Source organism: Candoia aspera, chromosome 2 (genome assembly GCF_035149785.1).
Source record: "Candoia aspera isolate rCanAsp1 chromosome 2, rCanAsp1.hap2, whole genome shotgun sequence".
NCBI classification, from domain to species: Eukaryota; Metazoa; Chordata; class Lepidosauria; order Squamata; family Boidae; genus Candoia; species Candoia aspera.
In genome coordinates this window covers 257,282,636-257,293,119 of record NC_086154.1, presented here as the reverse complement: position 1 = coordinate 257,293,119, position 10,484 = coordinate 257,282,636, and the positions used below count along the sequence as shown (strand labels likewise).

Here is a 10,484-nt window from a genome sequence, read left to right as displayed (position 1 = left end):
GGGCACCTCGACCAGGTTACGCAGAGCCTGATCGAAAGGAGAGATGCCACACCCAAAATTACAAATACACACTTATACCTTTCCCTGTCCAGCCTCCCCCCTCCCCTTTCTGGCCTGTTTACCCATTGGCTGGGCATTCAGACGCACAATCTTCCGACCTCCTCATTCCCTGGACCCCTCTATCTTATTTTGCTTATGCTTGGAAAAGTCTATTTTGAAACATTTGAAACATTCCAAGGTTTTCACACATTGAAATCCTCATAGGACAATATTACTCTATCTCCTTGCTTAGCACATCCTGGAGGAGCCTTTGTTTCTTATCTGGCATATGTCTCCTCTGTTGGTCAGTGTTAGACTACTAAGCTCTTAATTAGGCCCATTTCTTCCCTTTGTTCCTTTTGAAAGTGTTCTAAGTAAGCCTGCCAGTTTTCACCTCATTATCCCAAGGCTTTTACACATTTAAATCTTTACCTGTTAGTTCTTATCATTTGGTGAGTTTTCCCTACTGTCTCTTTCTGTCTTCGTGTTAGTTTAATTATTTAACATTGTGTTACCCACTAGCTTGAACTTATATACACATATTGCTTCTTTGCTATTAGCTAATATTAGGATTTACACCTTAAAATCTTCCCCAACCAAGATCTATATGATATTGCCTTATATGGCTATATCTATCTATCTATCTATCTATCTATCTATCTATCTATCTATCTATCTATCTATCTATCTATCTATCTATCTATCATAATTGGTATTATTATTATTTTTACAAATTGTATTATTTCATATACCACACAGGGAGGTCCAAAAAGTCAAGATGGTGGCCTCAACTATGCAACACATGTTAAAAGGAGTCGGGGCCACCATCTTGACTTTTTGAACCCCGTTAGGAAGAGATTCTCAAGATTTTTCTTCTCCTTTGGGAAATTTTGGGAGCTTCCCCCACTTGGTGCTATTCAGGTGTCTTAGACTGCCACTCCCTTGGGCTAGGCTGGGAATTGTAGTGCTGCCATCTTGGCTGGCCTCAAGCAGAAGGGAGAGCAGATTACAGCTGGCCAGTATCCTGTACTGGTCCTGCATGCAAGCTTTCCCTCCACCCAATGGTTTACTCTGTTTTGCTCTTTGGGGCTCGCTAGCTGTGTTCACACAACCCCTTAATCCAGGTCAGGGGAAGACCAAACAGATGCACTTTGGTTGGGGTGAACCCTCCGTCCCTCCCTCTTCTTCTGATGACTCAGCCCCCCGGTAATGATCCGCTCACTGTTCTTTGCATTGGGCGCACCACTTCGGAGCAGAAGCCGATGGGCGCGACTGCATCTAGCGCGCACGCGCAGTCGGGCGATGCCTGAGCGGGGCACGAGCCGCCTTTCGAACGCTGCGACCGTTGAGAGCAGGGCAATGATACCTCCCCTTTCCGCGCTCGCCTTCCCGCCCCATTGCCGTCCGCTGCTGCAGGAACAGCGGGGAGCCGCAGGGGGGCGTTCCCCGGACGCGGCGGCGGCGGACCTTCAGCCGTTCTTTCCGGCTGCCCCGCTGCCTCCCTTTGCCCCCGGCCCATTTCCTGTGGCAGTAGCGCCGCTGTTGCTGCCGGAAGTGACGTTGGAAGGCTCGAGCTGAGGCGAGCCCAGCGGCCTCCCTTCTCTGAGGTGACGTTTTCCCCTTCCTCCGGCTCCTTCTCTCCGTCCCTCCTGCCCGGGCCGAGGAAGCGGCAGCGGCAACGCCGGGGGAGGAACGAAGAGGGGGAGGAGGAGCCCTGGCCCCTCATGCTCGAGCTGGCCCTTCCCGTGGGGCCTGAGGCCGGGAAGATCCTCAGACGCGGCGGCGGCGGCGGCGGCGGCGGCTCTGGTGAGTGACCCCCTTCTTGGTCGTTTAAACCTCCCGGAGCATCTCGGCCTGCGAAGGGTGACCCCGTCCCGAGACAGACAGAACCGCTCTTCCGGTATTCGGAGAGGGGTGAGGGTCCGCTTCCATTTGGTCGCCTCGCTCGGCCACCCTCACTCAGGGAGAGGGCCTGCCTGAAGGAGACCGCCTCCCCCCCCCCCGCCGCCCCGGTCCTTCCTCGCTATTCTCCCTCCCTCAAGGCCCACGACTGGGGTCGCACCACCTTGGACCGCGAGAGCAGCCTACCCAGCGCGGTGTGCCGGCCGGAAAACGGGGATAAGGCCATAAACCCTGGTTCGCTTAAGAATGGGTAAGCGTGTCGTGCGAACACAGCCCGTGCGTCACGGGGAGGGGGGTGTCAGCAGCGATTCTGCCCAAGACAGAAGGGCCGTGTGGTGCAGTCGGGTTAGTATGAGGTGCCGCTGTTACCCTGGTTGGAAGTGCGGGTGAGGTTGAACCCCACCAAGCCAGGCAGTATTAGCTCTGCATCAGCTCACTGTTCCTCTCTAGGTATTTGTGTTACGAAATATCCTTTTTTTTTTTTTAGTATGGCATAGCAGTTCGGTGTTCACGCTGCTTTTTCTTGCTGGGAAATCCTTCTGAGGTCCAGCAACAATCCCTTCCCTCCTTCGCATTTCTTTTACAAGGAGCAAGGAAGGGCCAGCCGGCTGTCCTCTTGATTCAAGTGCAAGGAGGAGGATTGTATTTCGTCTCTTGCTGAGTATTTTCCATTTCGTGCTCAGTATTTTTTACTACAGTTGAGAGGTGGACTTTCTCTAGATATTTCTCATGGATCTCAAGGAGATTATGGTCCTTACAAGGCTGATGCAATCCAGTCCAGCAGTAAAGATTTAAGATAGGGAAGAAATAGCGTTTTCCCTAAAGCGTGCTTGATTAACACAGGGTTGTTAATGCATTTTAACCTACCTGTTACTACTGACAATTACACTAGATTGGATTTGATTGTGTGTCAGAATGCTATGTGCTGATCTTTTTTTTCTTCCTTAAAGGGCTGCAAACATACTAGATGTTGTGTTTTTGTGTCATTGTTATTCTCCACTTCATGCTTTGAGTATTCTATCTATAGCTGCTAGAAGAACAGAAGGTGGAAACAAGCCAGAGATGTAACTGAAATTCAGCTGTATGGCTTCAAGTAAAGAATTTCTTGGCTGTTTTAGTGATAGCAAATTAAAAATAGTGGTGTACTGAATTTCTGTGATCTGACCCATTGTTTATCAAACCTTAATTGGTAGTTTAGCAGCTACATTTCAAACAGTCAAAAAATAGTCATGATTTTGTTAATCAGTTTATATCTGGTGAATTGACACCAGTTTTCAGTAAGCAGTGAGCTCAACTTTACTTAAAATGGTTGGGGATTTTTTTTTACTAAAACTAGTTTAGTAGCCTGTTAGTTTGCTTAAATAGTTGTGTTTGTTTCTTATATATTTAGCTTTATCATATTTAATACAGATGGAAGCTTGCTGAAAAGTTAATATTTGTTTCTGTTTATTATGTGCATATTGATTGATTGATTTAATGGATGGGCAGGTAATGTTCTTGTAGTTATTCAACATTCATCCAATTTCTAGGCCTCCCAAATCCAAAAGCATCTATGAGCAGCTTCACAAAATTAAAAACAGAAAAACACATGGCCAACATAATATTAAAAAAGCACAGTCACCCTGCTTCCTGGGTCACATTAGAGGACATTGCTTAATTGATAGGATCTAAAGTAAGCCAACTCTGATTGTAGATACTATGAGAGGACAACAGTCCCTCAGATAACTAGAACATATAGTGCTTTATAGGTATTAGCCAGAACCTTGAATTCTGCCTGGAAGCCTACTAGCAACCAGTGCAGCTCACAAAACATGTGTTTCATGGGCATAGCTGGGCTTGCCTGTCACTACTTGTGCTGCTGCATTCTAGACCAGCTGTAGCGTTTGGATGGTCTTCAAGGCAGTGGAGAGCCCATTGCAGTAATCCACTCACAAGGTGATCAAAGCATGAGTGACTGTAAGGAAGGTCTCGCAGTCCAGGAATGAGTGTGGTTGGTGCACAAGTTGTTTTTGTGCAAAGGCCTTTCTGGGCACAGCAACCACCTGCTCCTCAAGCAGGAGCTAAGAGTCCAGGAAGACCCCCAGATTGCACACTGGTCCTGAAAGGGGAATGTACCCACGTTCAAGTTGAAGGTCTGCAGACCCAAGAGGTTTAAGCATCCACAGCCAGTCAATCTTCTTAGGGTTGAGTTTGAATCTGTTCTTCCCCATCCAGACTGCAACAGCCTCTAGACACTGGGACAAGTCCTTGACGGTACTGCTTGGCTGGTCAGGGAACTGGGTATTATCCATGTACTGATAATACCTGACCCCAAACTGAAAAATTACCTCCACAAGTGATTTTATGTAGATATTAAACAGGAAGAATGAGAATGTTGATCCCTGTAGCACCTGACAAAGCACTTCAGACCCAACACCAACTTGAATCAGCCATGGAAAAAGGAGGGAAACCAATTTAACATAGTGCGTCCTACTCCTATTCCCCACAGATGGTCCAGAAGAATGCTATGATTGGTTGTAGCGAAAGCTGCTGAGGGCCAGGAGGTTGTGTCAGCTCCATCCTGGCTCCACCGCAGGTCATCTACAAGTGCAGCCAGTGCTGTCTCAGTACTGTGTCCGGGCCTGAAACTCAGTTGAAAAAAGGTCTAGCAAATGATCACCTTGGGAGAGTCCTGTAAAAATTTCAACTTTAATTTTTAATTTAACTTCTAAATTTCTTATACTTAAGGTACTGAGTAAAATCTTGAGAATATGGTCAGGGCCATATAGGAGCAGGAAAAAAACCCTGTATATTGGTGGTAAATATGGGTTGGTTTTGCTTACTAGTCACAGTTATTTATTGCATCAAGTGCAGATCTAGAAATTGGTGTTTTTGGACAGGAAGGGAACTGCAGCTCAAGTTACAGTAATTTAGAAAAGAAAGGCAAACTCCCTAGACTTTATTTAGATGCTTTTTTCTTTTCTTTATTTAGATATGTTTTCTTTTCTAGGATTGACTAAGCTGATTCGTAAGCTGTCAATTAGTGTTAATGAGAGTCAATGTATTGAAGTGGTAACAGTGTTGGACTAGGACAACCCAGGTTCAAGTTTACCCTTGTTTATAGGAGCTTAATGGGTGACATTGATTTAATCACTGTCTCAGCCTAACATCTCACAGAATAAAATTGGAGAAGGTTCTCATCCTATACAGTATATGCTGTCTTGAACTCCTAGAAGAAAAGGTGATATATAAATTTAATAACCTTTCTGTTGCTAGATTTTGCTGCTTATTCTTATTCAGTGTTTGAATGGTATTAGTTCAGGTATTTATAATTTTGCTCTGGATTTTTTGAGACGTATATCTCCTTTTGAATTATTTGTAAAATACTAAAGAGAAATTAGGATTATTCCTATTACTTCTATAAAATTTAAATTTTGGTAATAATTCAGTTTGAACAAACATTGCCTCACTGGACAATTTAGCTTTTTAATATCCATTGCACAGCAGTAATAGTTTTCTATCTCAGAAAGAAGATCTCAGTAGATTTATTCAAGAATGACTGAGAAATAAACTTGAGCAATATTTTCATGGGTGGAGTTCATCTGATGATGACTATGTATAAATAGTCTCTAGGTATAAATCAGTATAAAAAATAGATATATGTGCAGCTGATTTGGCACCTGTCACCCTTCTTAATGATTGTCTTGTTTTAAATATTATAAGCATGGATAATAATGAATATCTTTGGTAGTTTATACAGATTGGTTATATAATTTGGGCAGTATTTAGGGCAATGAGTATATACTTTCTCTAGCTAATAAAGTAGACAAATAGTAGAGTCCCCCTTTTGGGGGGAGATGGGCAGTAGTAGAAATGTGAATAATAAAATGAATATTAAAATTAAGGGAAAATAAACTTTCAGGAGCTTATTAACTAATGTGTGGATAGCAAAGAATACTTCTTAAATTGTTTTGAAATGTAGCCATTTCACCATCTAAATAACTTAAACCTCTGCCTCTTAATCCTGATATGCCCCACCCATATTGACTATCCAGAAAAGAATAGCCAAATAGGTTCTTTTAACCATCTAAATTAAAGCTAATAAAGTCACTTGTGAAGAAATGACAGCTTCAAAAGGGCTATGCATTTTTATTACTTGGAGATTGAGTATGTACTTCTATCATTTCTTATTAATCGAGTTAATGAGAGTTCACACGGGAAGAAAAGCTGAGGAATTACACTGCAGATATATCGTGTAACTGCTATCTAGGTATGTTAATCTGAAGTGTTCAACTACTTTTTAACATGGATAAGGGTCAAATATGATATAATTCACAGGTGAAATCACAGAATGTAGGCTTCAGTCAGAGGAGCATGATTCTGTTATATCTGAGAGCAAATAAACATAAGCTTTTGCTCAGCTGCTTACTGCATTATAGAAGATAACAGTAAAAAAATATGACCAAGAGCAGGATTTTAGAACATTGTGCGTAGTTCAAGAAAAGAATTCTCTTATGGGAGATTCTTTGTTCCTATAAATTTGGAGTAATGGTTTAGCTGTTTGGCTGAGCCCACAGGGAGAAAGGTTGAAAGTCACAAACCGCTTTTCACAGAAATTCTCTGCATCTGCCTACCCTACCCCTGCCTCCTGCCTTACTGGAGCAACTGGGTAGTAACTGCTGCCACACCCTCTCTCTAGATAGGTCCCTCCCCTGGCATTGTCCCTAGAGCCCCAGCATGAAGACAGAGATAGGCCCACACAACCCATGTTAGTCTTAGTAAGGTAAAGGTAAAGGTTTCCCTTGACATTAAGTCCAGTCGTGTCCGACTCTAGGGGGCGGTGCTCATCTCCGTCTCAAAGCCAAAGAGCCGGCGTTTGTCCGTAGACACTTCCGTGGTCATGTGGCCGGCATGACTACACAGAACGCCGTTACCTGCCCGCTGAAGCGGTGCCTATTAATCTACTCACATGTGCATGTTTTTGAACTGCTAGGTTGGCAGGAGCTGGGACTACCAACGGGAGCTCACCCCGTCACGCGGATTCAAACCGCTGACCTTCCGATCAGCAAGCTCAGCGGTTTAACCCGCAGTGCCACCATGTCCCATAGACCGTGTCTTACAAGCGGTAAATAAAATCAAAGGTAGTGAAAGAATGTAAAAATTTAACTTTTAACTTTGCGTAGTCATATGAAGATATTCAGCACTGGAAGAAATAATAAAAAGAGCTGTTCAAATCCCAAATTGTGATTTTAAAGGATTTCCCATAGGAAAATATAAGGCTCCTGGTAAACCACAAACTGTTGCTGGTCCATTCCTAATTAGAGAAGCCTCTGTTGTAAAGAAATTCTGAGTGACATAAAATATGGAGTTACTCAGTTTGTACAGAAAATAAATATCAGAGGCAAAATAATAAATTTAGGCACAAACATCAACAGAAATTAAACGTAACACATGATTCCTAGCTAGGTTGTTTCTTATTTCTTAGGATAAAGTGCTTCCTGAAGCTAAAAAGTTCCCTGCTTGCTTTCTTGGACTTTTTCCATTTTCTTTTAGATTTTCATTTTTTAACAGGCTCAGGAAGATATTATTGCTCTTCTTTTCTCCACCCCCATACTCGGCTTCTGCCTTGTTCAGAAGGGATCAAAACATTTCTGTCTCGCAGAAAGGGAGTGGTTTGGGGATATTCTTCCTGCCTACAAGATCCCAAGCCAAGCCTCACTTGAGAACATTGTGCAGAGACAGAGCAGCAAATATTCCTTGTCTGGGAAGCAAGCTGTTATTCCTGTCAGTATCTGGTGGTATCACAAGAAATGGTACTGCTGATAAAATTAAGTCTAAATGATGTCAGATGAATGTAGTAGATTCTAGGGAAAATGAGTGATCTATAGTGGATCAGCAGCGATCGATTGATTATGTGCTGTTTCTCAAATGTTTTGAGTAGCATCTGTTCTGGCTTGGCCTCTGTGCATCACGTTGTACTGTTATTTTTTCTTCTAAACCTTATGTCACCCATTTCTGAATGATTAGAATGTTAGAGTTTTCAGTTTGTGTTAAGCAGAGGCTTGGTGCAAACTTTATAGGTAGTTGGAGATATTTCAGAAGTTAATTTAGGGGATAGCTTGACCAAAGTTGTGAAGGTCCTTGTGAAAAGACCTTCAAAACTTAGGCCAGTTTACACACCATGTAGAGGCAGGAGAGAGTATAAGGGGTTGGTGCAGAGTTTAATATATATTCCTGTAGCTGTGTGTTTGCACATGCTCTGTTCACTGTCTTAACTGAACTTTGGGGCAGCTTTCTGGCATTTTGTGGTGGATTAGGCAGTTAGTTCCATGTTGTTTCAGAAATTATGTAGTCCCACTTAGCTGACATTCATCATTTGATGTGATGGTTTGAATCTTTTGTTCCTGTGCTGGTATTCAGTGTTTGATACAGTGTTATCCAAGGCACTGTGAAAAATATGGGTTTAGGTGAAGGCGTATTTCATCTTTGAAATGGGTGTATTTCATCTTTAATCAGTTGTGTTTGAAATGGTAGTTTTATTATTATTGTTTTAATTAACACGCACGTACACACACATCCTGTCTGAAACAAATGAATAAATCCATGCCTAATTCATTAAGCATAATTGCTAAAAAATTATGTTCCAGGTAAGACAGCCTTCTTATGTTTGCATTATTTTCAAAAAGGTTCATCTATTACTCTGCAGCAAAACAACCAAGAGTGTCTTCTTTTGGGTGTTTTTTAAACTTCCTGGTTTAGTCTATAGCCTGGAACAATTATATTTCCCAAAAGTTTGTGGTGATAATGGTAATACTGGCATTCTATAAAACAGATAATACATGTAATGTGATTAAAAAGCAAAGCTTTTTAGTTTAAGCCATAAAAATAGAACTGAGTTGTTACTCAGTAATCTCCAAGTTGTTATTCAGTAATCTCTGTTGAACTTCTGTGATGCAATTTGGAAGGCTAAAATACTGTTTCAGTGGTTTTTGAATACTTCCCTTTTTTCCTTTTTCCTTATTATTTTTTCCTTTTATTATGGTTATAAATCTTGATAGATTATACTGTTTCAATACAAATTCAATAATATTTGTACAGTATTAAAAATTCTCTCCTTTGTGATGTCAGATTTTACATAAATGTGTCTTATGAAGAATGCAGAACATTAATAGCAGAAGATGTCAGTGACATTTTATTTTATTTCCCCCCCCAACACTTGTATATTGCCTACTTATCAAACTCTCAGCTACTCTATGTAAGTATATCTAAAACCACGCACACACATCTATCTAAATAAACTTGGCAAACAGTTGGCCTCTCAGTTCCCTGAGGCTTAGTTCCTATGTTTGTTATTTTTCTTACCTGGAACAGTCATAGTGAAGCTCTCAGCTAAGTTAGAAGGTAGGGGCAAATCTTTAAATAAACTCAGGTTTACCACCTTTTGACAGAACACCATTGTCCCATTTGGATCTGTGGCTCACTGATGATATATTATTCAAGTGGTCTTAGATGGAAATTACAGGAAATAAGTGATGTTCTGTCATTTTCTCTTCTAAGTTTGTCTGTAGAAAATGATCCCTGATACCAACCTGGCCTTCTTTCATTTTCCCCCATATCATTGGGTATATATTGTTTGAGATATGTCAGAAGTAGATTCTAACCCTGCAAATTTCAGTCCAGATCTGAAATACATGACTCTGCAAGTGCCTGGCTGTGAATAACGTATTGGTAGCTCACAGACTAAATAGCTGAATGTGGTACTTAACTCTGAAGCCCTCCACTTTTCTCTGCTGTCCAGTAGATTTATCTGTGTTGGGCGGCAGCAACATATTAAGAGTGTTCAACTGCAGTCCTAGGAAGGAGGCCATGGCAAACCACTTCTGAAAAGCCTTGCCAAGAAAACTATAGGGACTTGTCCAGGCAGTCTCCAAGAATCAGAATGCTTGACCATTTAACTTCTAGTAGCATGGCATTCCTGAACTGCAGGTTTTCATCACACTAATGCTGAACTTGAACTTTGCTGGTAGAAACAGATTCCTGTGTTTAATTGCAGTATGCATAGCAGGGTTAATTGAAAATGGCTGGAAGCAGAGGAAGAGATTATGCTGAAAAACAGATAACACCTACTTCTACTGTGTCATCTCCCATGTAAATGTTTCTCTGAATATCAGAATTACACATTCTGTATTTGCCATATTGTGCTCCACTATAAGATATTGATTAAAAAGAACTTGATACTCGTCCATGAAATGCCCCATATATGTCAGCTGTAAAATAGATAGTTCAGTTTATAAACATTTTAATGGAGCTGTTCATCTTCTTTTTCATATGATTTTTTTTTCAGTTTTCAGTAACATCGGTCATCCAACATTTTAATGGAACACAAGAGTTTTAGTGTTCTCTTCAGGGACTTAGATACCACTAAACAGCAGAGTTGCTGATTTCCATGTGTGTCTCATTGCTATGAAATATAATCCTCTGTGTATTTTTAGCACATTTTCCAAAATGGACAAACAAATCAGGAGAAAAAAAGTTTACCTAATGTAGCTATTTATTTGTTCTAG

At 41.5% G+C, this 10,484-nt stretch overlaps 1 protein-coding gene across 7 annotated transcripts in view; it reads left to right on the top strand.

Annotated features, from left to right (window-relative positions):
• The first annotated feature begins 1,579 nt into the window (after positions 1-1,579).
• ARK2N (arkadia (RNF111) N-terminal like PKA signaling regulator 2N) overlaps positions 1,580-10,484 on the top strand; it is a 67,422-nt gene continuing 58,517 nt past the window's right edge. For 6 of the 7 annotated variants that reach the window (XR_010067370.1, XM_063295865.1, XM_063295863.1 and 3 more), the window contains exon 1: positions 1,580-1,845. The gene's annotated coding sequence lies outside the window, so the exon portion shown is untranslated. Of the gene's footprint in view, positions 1,846-2,048; positions 2,192-10,484 lie in introns of those variants that run through there. The other variant, XM_063295862.1, reaches the window with a different exon arrangement.